The sequence below is a fragment of the Arvicola amphibius genome, chromosome 12 (assembly GCF_903992535.2).
Source record: "Arvicola amphibius chromosome 12, mArvAmp1.2, whole genome shotgun sequence".
Classification (NCBI taxonomy): Eukaryota; Metazoa; Chordata; class Mammalia; order Rodentia; family Cricetidae; genus Arvicola; species Arvicola amphibius.
Genome location: NC_052058.2, coordinates 5,518,844 through 5,529,307, shown reverse-complemented (window position 1 = coordinate 5,529,307; position 10,464 = coordinate 5,518,844). Strand labels below are relative to the sequence as shown.

Here is a 10,464-nt window from a genome sequence, read left to right as displayed (position 1 = left end):
ATTGGCTCTCACCCACTGTGGCACAACCTCTGGGATTGTCACACATACTGTGTGTAGTCTATGTTGGCTTCTGGAATACACCTGTGTGGTTGTATGTGACAGCTCTTCACAAACAATCAAACAAAACCACCAGATAACCAGAAGTTCACTTTCCAGTTTCCCCACTTGGTTTCGTTCATCTTGTGACATCAACTTGAGAGGGTCTAGAATCATGGGAGAAGGGCCTCTGAGCATACCTGTTGGGGAGTTTTCTGGACAGTTAAGCGGAGTGGGAAGACTTGCCCACTGTGGGTGGTGCCATTCCCTGACTGGAGAAAGGGAGCTGCGTAGCAAAGGTGCACCCACTTATCTCCCTGCCTCTTGATGGCAGACACAACGTGAGTGGCTCCCTTAAGGCTCTAGCCTCTCTGACTTCCCCACCATGACACACTGGAACTGTGAGCCAAATGACCCCTCCCTCCCTCCCCCATTTTAAGTGGTTCTCATAAGGGCCTTTTTGTCACAGCAACAGGGAAAAGAGTAAGTCAGCACACTGCACAGGTAACACAGTCTTCTGGGTGTATGTGGGGAGGGCTGCACTTACTTGTATTCATATGCATGTGGAGGCTGGAGATAACCCTGAGCACTGTTCGTTCTGATTTTGAGACAGGGTCTTTGTGGCCTGGAGCTTGCTGAGAAAGCCCCGGGAATGAATCCACTTGTCTGTGCCTCTTCAGTGCTGGGGTTACAAGTGTGTGCTATCATGCCTGCCGCTTTTTTTTTAAAAAAAAAAATGAAAAAAAAAGCATGAGTTCTGGGTTTTGAACTCAGGGCCTCAGGCTTACAAGGCAAGCACTTTATTGAATGAGCGATCTCCCTGCTCCGTTAAGCATTCCTAAACGGTCTGTAGTTAGTACTTTTCACAGGTATCAAGAGTCTAGGCTTAGCTTATATTTTTGCTGTATGCCAGCGGCTCTGACCTGCAACTCAAGTGCAGCAGAATCACTTGAAAAGTGTTTCCTGAAAGACTCCTGTCCATTAGATCAATAGAATGGGCAAACACGGCATGGTACCATTCACACATGGCCTGGTACCGTTCACACCATGGCATGTATTCTGCTGTGCAGGGAGAGGAACTCCTGATACGCAGTGAGCCAAAGGAGCCAGCTTTCCATAGAGATTATATGTGAACACCACGTCGGTCCATGGTGTGAAGTTCGAGGACTAATGAGAGACTTGTGTATCAAGCAGAAGTCAGTCCAGAGGGGGACACAGAAGTTAGCCCAAGGGAATTCCCTGCACTGGGAGACTTGACCTTGGGTCGATGTCACATGCGTGAGAGGTGTTTGAGCTGCATATACCTTAAGTTTTGTGCTTTTTTACTGAACTCGGGTTGTAGTGCAGTTACATCCAGTTTAAAATGTGATACACACTGACACGTGTGTGCACTACACACTGATACGTGTGCACACAGATGTCCATATCCATGAGCAGAAAGAAAAGATAGCAACGTGTTAACAGAACCCTCCTCCTCCGCGTAACCTCGAAACGTATACGTAGCCTCTAGAGATCATCAGGACTTTTCAAATAAAGCCAGCCTACTCTCCAGTTTAAAAAAGTTGGGGTGTGTATTGTGCGTGTCCATGTGTATGGGAGCATGCACACATGGGAACCAGAGGTTGGCAGCAGCTTTCTTTTTCGGTCACTCTCCACTCCATTTATTTGCTTGTTTGTTTGTTTATTTTTGAGACAGGGTTTCTCTGTAGCTTTGGAGCCTGTCCTGGAACTCATTCTGTAGACCAGGCTGGCCTCGGGCTCACAGAGATCCTACTGCCTCTGCCTCCCGAGTGCTGGGATTAAAGGCGTGCGCCACCACCGCCCAGCCTCTCCCTCCTATTCTTTGAGGTGGTCTTTCACTGAGCCTGGGACTCACTGATTTGACAAGTAGAATCTTCCTGTGTCAGCCTCCACAGTGGTGGGACTGCAGGTGAGCGCCACGATAGCTGGCTGTTTGCATGACTGCTGGAACCAAACGCAGCTCTCCACGAAGTGCCTTTCTGCCTGAGTCACACACACACACACACACACACACACACACACACACTCAGAACTTGCTCTGCTTTCAGGGACACTGGTGTCTCTGGAGGTGTAAAAGCAACCCCATTAATGAGCATAAGGGAGGTGGGCGGAATCATGCAGGGCCTGAGGTTCTGCTCGGCATCCTGTATTTATATTCAGAGCCAAGCTTTGAACAAGGAGATGGATTACTTTGAACAAGTTTGTCCATGAGTTCCTATAACTGTAAATCTTTAAAGTAAACACGAGACCCATTGCTTTAGGTCCTGTCAAGCTCATGCACCCTGAGGAGATGGCAGAGTGCGGATTTACCTAATGGCATGTTTGCTTACACACGCACACAAAGAGGGGAGGGAGAATGTATTTGGTTTCTTTTAGAGAGCTAGATAGGCTTTGGTTTCTTTTTAGTTACTTCAAGTTGCATTCTTTGTGTGTGTGAGTGAGCACGTGTTTGCGTGTGTGAGTGACCATCTGTGCGAGTGAGCACGTGTGTGTATATGAGTGAGCATTGTGTATGTGTGTGGTGTGAGTGAGAATGTATATATGTGTGAGTGAGCACATGTATGTGTGTGTGTGTGTGTGAGTGAGCACTGTGTGTGTATGTGAGAACAAGTGTATGTGTGTATGAGTGAGCATGTGTATGTGTGGTGTGTGAGCATGTGTATGTGTGTGTGAGTGAGCATGTGTATGTGTGGTGTGTGAGCATGTGTATGTGTGTGTAAGTGAGCAGGTGTATGTGTGTGTATTAGTGTAAGTGAGCACGTGTATGTTTGTGGGCATTGTGTGTGTGTATGTGTGTGTAAGTAAGCATATGTATGTGTGTGTGAGTGAGCACTGTGTGTGTATGTGAGAACAAGTGTATGTGTGTATGAGTGGGCATGTGTATGTGTGGTGTGTGAGTGAGCATGTGTATGTGTGTGTGAGTAAGCATGTGTGTGTGTGTGAGCATGTGTATGTGTGTGTGAGTGAGCATGTGTATGTGTGTGTGAGTGAGCATTGTATGTGTGTGTGAGTGAGCACGTGTATGTGTGTGTGAGTGAGCACGTGTATGTGTGTTTGAGTGAGCACGTGTATGTGTGTGTGAGTGAGCACTGTGTGTGTATGTGAGAACAAGTGTATGTGTGTATGAGTGGGCATGTGTATGTGTGGTGTGTGAGTGAGCATGTGTATGTGTGTGTGAGTAAGCATGTGTGTGTGTGTGAGCATGTGTATGTGTGTATGAGTGAGCATGTGTATGTGTGTATGAGTGAGCATTGTATGTGTGGTGTGTGAGTGAGCATGTGTATGTGTGTGAGTGAGCATGTGTATGTGTGTGTGAGTGAGCATTGTATGTGTGTGTGAGTGAGCACATGTATGTGTGTGTGAGTGAGCATGTGTATGTGTGTGTGAGTGAGCATGTGTATGTGTGTGTGAGTGAGCATTGTATGTGTGTGTGAGTGAGCACGTGTATGTGTGTGAGAGTGTGAGCATGGTGTGGTGTATGTGTGTGGTGCATGCGCAGAGCCCAGAGGTAGGCACTGGGAATCCCCTACTCTCCACCTTATTCTATTGAGGCTGGGTCTCTCCTTGCACTGCAGCCCATGGAGCTCAGGAGGGTTTGTTCCATTGTTGGACAGGCTGCAGTCAGTCCCAGTCATGCCCCTGTTTCCAGCAGTGCTGGGTTACAGGCACAGGTAAAACTACAGCCATCCATGACGAGTGCTAGGATCTGAGCTGCTCATGTTGATGCACCAAGCACTCTGCTTGTTTGTTTGTTTGTTTGTTTGTTTGTTTGAGACAGGAGCTACATAGCCCAGGTTGGCTGTGAATTCACTGGCTCCAAATTCATAGAGGTTGTCCTGACTCAGCTTCCTGAATGCGGGGATGATGAACGGAAGGCAACATGCCAGATTTCCCAAACTTCTCCTGTTACTGGGCATGCAAGCTCTATATACTGAGGGACACCCTTGGATTCACATTGTGTTTTCTCCTTACGGAGAGTTATATCTCAGCAGGTCAGCATATGTCTAGCACACACAAGAGCCAAAGTATAACTTCCAAGTCACTAAAAAGTCAGCTTCTCTCTCCTCTCTCTCTGTATGTGTGTATAAAACTGAAATAATCCTTATTTGTGTTGTCTTTCTCGGATCCAACATAAAGCCAATCAGTCACACTTCATAGGTTCTTAAAATTAATAATGGCTTTTATTTTTATGAATGAATAAACTGTTAAAAAAAAGTTAAAAACAAGTGTATAGGGCTAGTGCCAAGCCTTGGCTCTACTGACAGCTGCAAACGCAGTGGCATTCATTCACCAGACTCCCAGCATCCACGCTGGTCTGAAGGCAGCATGAAGGCAGCTTCCCGGCTCTGGCATTGCCCAGCTTCTTCCCCTACAAACATGCCTGCATCTGGAGGAGACACTCAAGCAAGCTCAGACAGGGTGGCAGCCCAGGATGCAGCTGATCCAACCAAACTCTGTCCTTGATGTTACATCACACTCCACTGACAAAATAAACTCAAGCCTCAGTAAGTGTCTTGCTCGGGGTCACATGGCTGGTCACGGGCAAGATCCAGTTTTTGTGTCTGCCTGGAAATCCTTTACTCTCTCTTTAAGACCACGGTGGCCTCGGGGGCTGTGCCCTGCCATTTGTCTTGGGAGTCACAACATCCATGTGTCACTTATTTTCCACTGCGAAAGATGCCTAGGGGCCTCCTGTGTCCCAGAAGGGCACAGCCAGCCAGGCCAGCACTGACAGCCTTTAGGTATCTTATCCTTGAGCCCAATCCTGTTTTAGTCAAATGTCTGGGGGCTAAGGGCAGCTCTTGTGCAGGCTACGTCCTTTATCCCATTTCAGCAGTGCGTGTTCCTTGGTGAGACAGATCCTTCCTTCCGGCTTCCTCAGCCTTCTCTGAGGCACGGTGATGGTGTGCATGGCTGTGTGGAGTATTGCCCACACTGGCAGCCACAAAGTGAAGTCCTTCCTGAAGACTGGTGGAAAACTCAGCAGACCCCTACAGCGATCAGTCTTTGACACTCTGAAAAGCTGACCCTCTGGAGTCTGAGTTCTTTGCCTTCCATCCATCCCATTTCCTCCCCTCTGGTCCTCTCTGATTCTTGTTTCTGAAGACAGGAAAATGATCAGAAGCCAAGCATTGTAGAATCACTAGGTGGGCACAAAAGACTTAGTAATTGTCTTTCTTGTTTTGAGGTAGGGTCTTGCTATGTAGTCCAGGCCAGCCCGCAACTTGTGATTTTCATGTCAGAGCGCTGGCACGGGCCACTGGGATGGAATAAGGCCTGGAAGTTTTGTGTTCCTTGCCTGTACAGTGAAGTGATTTGACATTATCTTCTGTGACAAGAACTTTAGGGTCCTTGAAAGGACTAGGCTGAGACTTCAGAAAGGGAACAGATGCCAAGACACGCAAAAACACCCCTTTCATTTCCCAACTACCAAAACCATGCATAGGGGGTGGGGGGCTGGGATCCTCCTGAGTTAACCACTGCGTCAGCAACTCAGTGGGGCCTAATACAGGTTCCCTTCCCTGGCTGAGTGCTTTTTCCATTATACCGGCTGCGCCTCAGTAACCCCACCTCCGAAAGTGCTAAGGCAGTTCCCTCCCAGTGCCCAGGCGGGGTGGGGCCCCTCCGTGGCATGGAACAAACCGGGAAAACCACATATTCCAACTCCCAGCACACAAAGGCTGGTTGGCCGTGGGGGCGGGGTGGGAGGACCGGTACTAAGTCTAGCTCACTGCTTGGAGATCCTGGGATTCTGAGCAGGGCTCCTAGATTGCCTGTTCAAGGAGGCCATCCTACTTTGTCCTGTCCTGTGTCCCCTGGGCGGTGGGGGCAAGACCTCCCTCAAATAAATTGCCTGTTCTAGCTCCAGCGTCCCACCCCCCTAGCTGCCTACGGAAATCTAGGAGGGACGGTCCTTTCCTTTCCGCTTTCCCATCCGCCCCCGGAGCGTCGTCGCACAGCTGGGTTGACTTGGGTCGCCTCCCCCTCTCCACTTCTAGTCTATCTTTCTCCAGGCACTTTGCTTCCGTCCACAGCCCCCCACCTTGGAAGGAAGACACGCTCCAAAGCTAGCCCATTAAAAGTGCACGACTTTTGCCCGGCCAGCCGAAGGAGCTCCCGCAGCCCGGCATTCCTCGGATTCCAGCGCTGTGACGTCCCCGGGGACCGTGCGCCCGCAGCGGGGGAGCCCGGGATCCACTTTTCAGCTCTGGGTGCGCGTCCCCGAGGCTGGCGCGCGCTCTGCCCTGCCGCAGCATTCCTAGCCCGCCCAGTGAGCACCCGGCACTCTCCCCGCCTCCAGGCCCCCAGAGCAGCGGAGCCCTGCCCGGGGCGGGGGAGCGCGGCCAGCGGCGCCTGCTCGTCCCCTCCCACCCGGCCCCTTCCTCCGCCCTCCCGGCCGCTCGCGCTTCCTGGCACTCGGGCTCTGCCGGCGGCTCAAGTTCTGCACAACTTCTCCCGGCTGCCCAGCGTCACGGCCGCGGGTCCGGGCCAGCTCGCTGCGCTCTGCGGCTCAGCCATCTCCTCCCCAGAGCAGGTCCTCGTGGAGCATCTGGCGCCACTTGGCCGCTGGCAGTCCCTTTCGGCGCCCCACCTCTCTGATCGCCCCAGCCCCCTCGCGCGGGACGGCAGTGCTCAGGTTCTTGGCCTTTTCTCCCCTCCACCCCCCATCCCCGGTGCTCCCGGCTCGGCGGAATCCTCCCCGTGCCCTTCCTCTGCCAGCTCCTGGAAGCCAGTGGTGAGGACCCAGGCTCTCCGATGGTCACGGCGCGGCACCCGGGGCACTCCCGGGCCGTGTAAGCAGGTAAGCCAGCCGGGCGGGAGCAGATTCTGGGGCTGCGCCAACTTGGGCTCGATGCCGGGGACGCCGGGGTGCGCGGTGGGGGCGCCAGGTGGCCAGACACCGGGCTTCTCTTCAAGTGTGGCGCTCGCTCGTCCGGGAGTGGTCTGGAAGGGGAGATCGGTCTGCGACTCTGGTTCAGCCAAGACATTGCCTCTAGCTCACGGTTCTTTTCTGCGTGTGGAGAGGGAGAGAGTCCTGGGAAGAGCAGAGGGCAGCTGGAGGTCCCCAGACCGCCCGGGCACGGAGCGGACGTTGCTGTCGCGCTTTCGAGCAGGAGAACACAGCGGAGCGCCCTAACCTTGCCTCTGTGCCTCCTGTGGGGACTGGGTTTGCGAGGGGGTCCTGTGCTCTTTCCCCTTGCCCCAGCCGTGTTGCCAAACTCTCGAAACCCTTGGCTCCTGCTTGAGTTGGACAGACAGACGCGCAAGGAAAACTTGCGGCACCATCACCGCGGACCAGATTTCCACCTCGAACTTTGCAGGTTCCGAGAGTAAATAGCTCATTTCCCACGTGACCTCACGTCTAGTTTTCAATCTTTGCAAATGGGTTCCTTACTTTTTTTGAGGGAATCGATGAAGTGCGCTGTCACTGCCTCCCTTTGCCTCAGTTCTTGTCCCTCAGATCTTGTCTCCCCATCCCCATCTACAACTAGGGGAGATTTGGGGGTTCGATTTTAGTAGGTTCAGTGATTGGCTGTTACAGGCTCCTGCTGGAGGCGAGTTATGTTCAGACCACTGGATGAATGGATGGTCAGAAGTTTACAAAATACACTGATTTCTTGAAATGGATTCCCTCCCTCATTCATTCAACAAACTCAGTGTTGAGACTTCACCTCTGCTAGGAGATCACACTACCAGAGTCTGCAACGCCCTGCAGGCAGCCCGTGGGTAGATGTGCCAGGGAAGGCCAGGCCCTGGAGGAAAGGGGTTACCTGCGTCGAGGGAATGATGCTCAACAGAGGAGTGGTTGGGGCACAGATTCCAGAAGGCAGAACAGCTTGGGCAAAGTGAGGGGCGCGGAAGGGGGTGCAGAAAGTCTTGGATAAGGACCCCGTGGCTAGAGGGGCATGTATGGGCAAGTTGGTGCACTGTTGTTGGCATAGTTTGCCCCCACCCCAGCAGAAACGAAACCGGAAGTTTGTTCCCCACTTCCCGTGACCACAAGTAGCTTCCAGGGATCAAAAGCTTCCCCTTTGGACCTATTCCTTCTCCTTGATGTCTCCCCTACGCGGTTCTGTGGGGTGACAGGTATGTTGGTTGTTAATTGATCCCCCTGGATCTCAGTATCCCAATGAGGACCATCCCACGCCACTACAGAACCTTGTCCTGAGAGAGCTTTGGGCGTGGGCAGAACAACTTGGGTCTCAGAAGTGACAGCTTGCTTTGTTTCCCCTTTGGTGCTGGGAACCGAACCCAGGCAGGGCCTTATGCTCGCCAGGCAAGTGTTTGGCACATCCCTGCCCTAAGCTCCCTAACAGCTCTCTTGAGCTGAACCTGGATAATATGATGTCCTCTTATCCGGTCTGGATGTGTGGCTGGCACATATGTATGTGGCAGAATCCGTTCAAGGAAGTGGCTCTGTCTCTCAGGGTCGCTGCTTTTAAAAGTCATTGATTTTTTTTCTTTCGTGGAGTTGCCTTTCCTTTTTCTGAACCCGTGGAAACTGAAATCTTCCGTCATTGTGAGCAGGGTCCGGCACATCCTGCCTGCAAAAGCTCCTCACTGCAGGAGAGGCTGTCCACAATCACCTTTCTGTGGGACCTTTCCCTGGGCTGAGGTGCTCTCCCAATTCCTAGTGGCTGCTCCTGTCTACAATGCCAGATCCCCAGACTTCAGGTACCTCAGGCTGCTGCATGGGAGTGGCTCCCTGCAACTTTGGGGTGTTTATTTGAGGTCCTCTCCCAGCCTTTCTGTGATCTCGAGAGCAAGCAGTTCTATGTTGGAAAGTCTGGAAGTTGGAAGATGGGGAGGAGGGTGGCAGCGGGCCTGAGGAAAGTGTGCACCAAGAGGCCCTTCCCTGCCTGTCTCAGGGCTCTGTGCAGGTTCCCCTGGTTGGTATGCACACACTCATAGTACCGCAGTTATTCACGTTTGTGTGTGTTATATTGCATGGTCCCCTGGGAGAGAAACACCAGTTAGGGAGACTGTCTTCATATTGGAACACCATGAAGAATTCAGAGTTTTCAGGAGAGTTTTTCCATGCCCGTGGACCAGCAGAAGTCTGGACCGTGAGGAATTTGCTAGCACACATGCTTTCTAACTGGATTAAATCCCAACAGGGATGCAAATATCAGCCCCTTCCTAGCAAATTGAGCTCACCTGGGTTCCAGAGCCGTGTGTGGCGTGTCCGTTTTTGAAGAAGCATTTGGTCACATTCTTGCATTTGAACTATTCATTGCTTGGTTACCTAGTGCTGTGTGTGGTTTTCAAGTTCATCCTGGGCCTTGGAACACTGCTAGGCACTTGGTTGGAGGTAAGGCAGGAGAAAAGATAAGATGAAATACTTAATTAGCCAATTAAGGAAGGAGGGAAACAGACACCTACCTTTAGTAGGGAGGAAGAGTGTCTGAGATGAGCTTTCTGATCTCCAAGACTGAGTAAATGGATTTAATTTGCCCTCCTCCTCCTCCAGCCTCAGAAGGGCTGATTGAATGGTCCCAGGAGTGGGTGGGGCCAATAGCTGCAACTGCTTGTGGAGCCTGTGTGTGTGTGTGTGTGTGTGTGTGTGTGTGTGTGTGTGTGTGTGTGTGTGTGTGAGACTGAAATACAGCTAGACTTGAATTCCAACTCTGCCATTTAAAATTTCCTTTACTTCTATTTACATTGCGTTTATGTGTGTGGGCATGCCTGTGGAAGTCTGGGTTGGGTCTTTTTTCATTATTTGGGTCCCAGGGATCAAACTTTGTCAAGGTTGGCGGCCTGCATCCTACCACTGAACCATCCCGCCAGCCAGCACGGCTCTGCTGTCAGCTTCTTCATCTGCAAGGGGCAGCTCGCCAGGGCATCTCTCAGACTTCGGTGGGATGCTGTGTAGTGTACAGCCTGAAAGACCAAGGCAGGATGGTGTCTGTGTGTTGGCGGCCTTGTATGTGGCCGTGAATGTGTTCTTTGTTAACTCAGCAGCCTGAATTCACATGTGTGCCAACATACACATAAGCTTTGTTCTTGACTTTGCTTTAGACTATTGGCTCACAGCAAACATGCGGGCTGGCAGCTGCATGTATCCCTTCACGCTGAAGGAGGTCCACAGTACCCTGGGCGGTAGGAAGTACCCCAGGAAGAAGGCAGGGAAAAGACCTCGTTTGTCTGCTCTTCTCCGTGACAAGGGCCTAGTGTGTTGTGCAGGGTCTTTGCATTTCGAATGCTGAGATCCGGTTAATTAAAGGATGTCGGGATCACTGCCTGTGTTTAGCAAGGGTGCAGAATCTAGCTGCTCACAAAGGCGTTCCTCGGCAGCCTTCAGCTCCGTCTTTGAAGCCCCAACACAGAGTCAGCTTACGCTAGAACAAGGCCGGCCACAGGTGGCTTGAATTTTGATGTTGCCTTTCATCCAAGAACCCTGAAGTA

At 51.7% G+C, this 10,464-nt stretch overlaps 1 protein-coding gene across 1 annotated transcript in view; it reads left to right on the top strand.

The window, feature by feature from the left end:
• Positions 1-6,462: 6,462 nt before the first annotated feature.
• The window catches only part of Ptpn14 (protein tyrosine phosphatase non-receptor type 14), a 132,825-nt gene continuing 128,823 nt past the window's right edge, over positions 6,463-10,464 (top strand). Inside the window, exon 1 of the mRNA XM_038349581.1 lies at positions 6,463-6,859. The gene's annotated coding sequence lies outside the window, so the exon portion shown is untranslated. The remainder of the gene's footprint in view (positions 6,860-10,464) is intronic.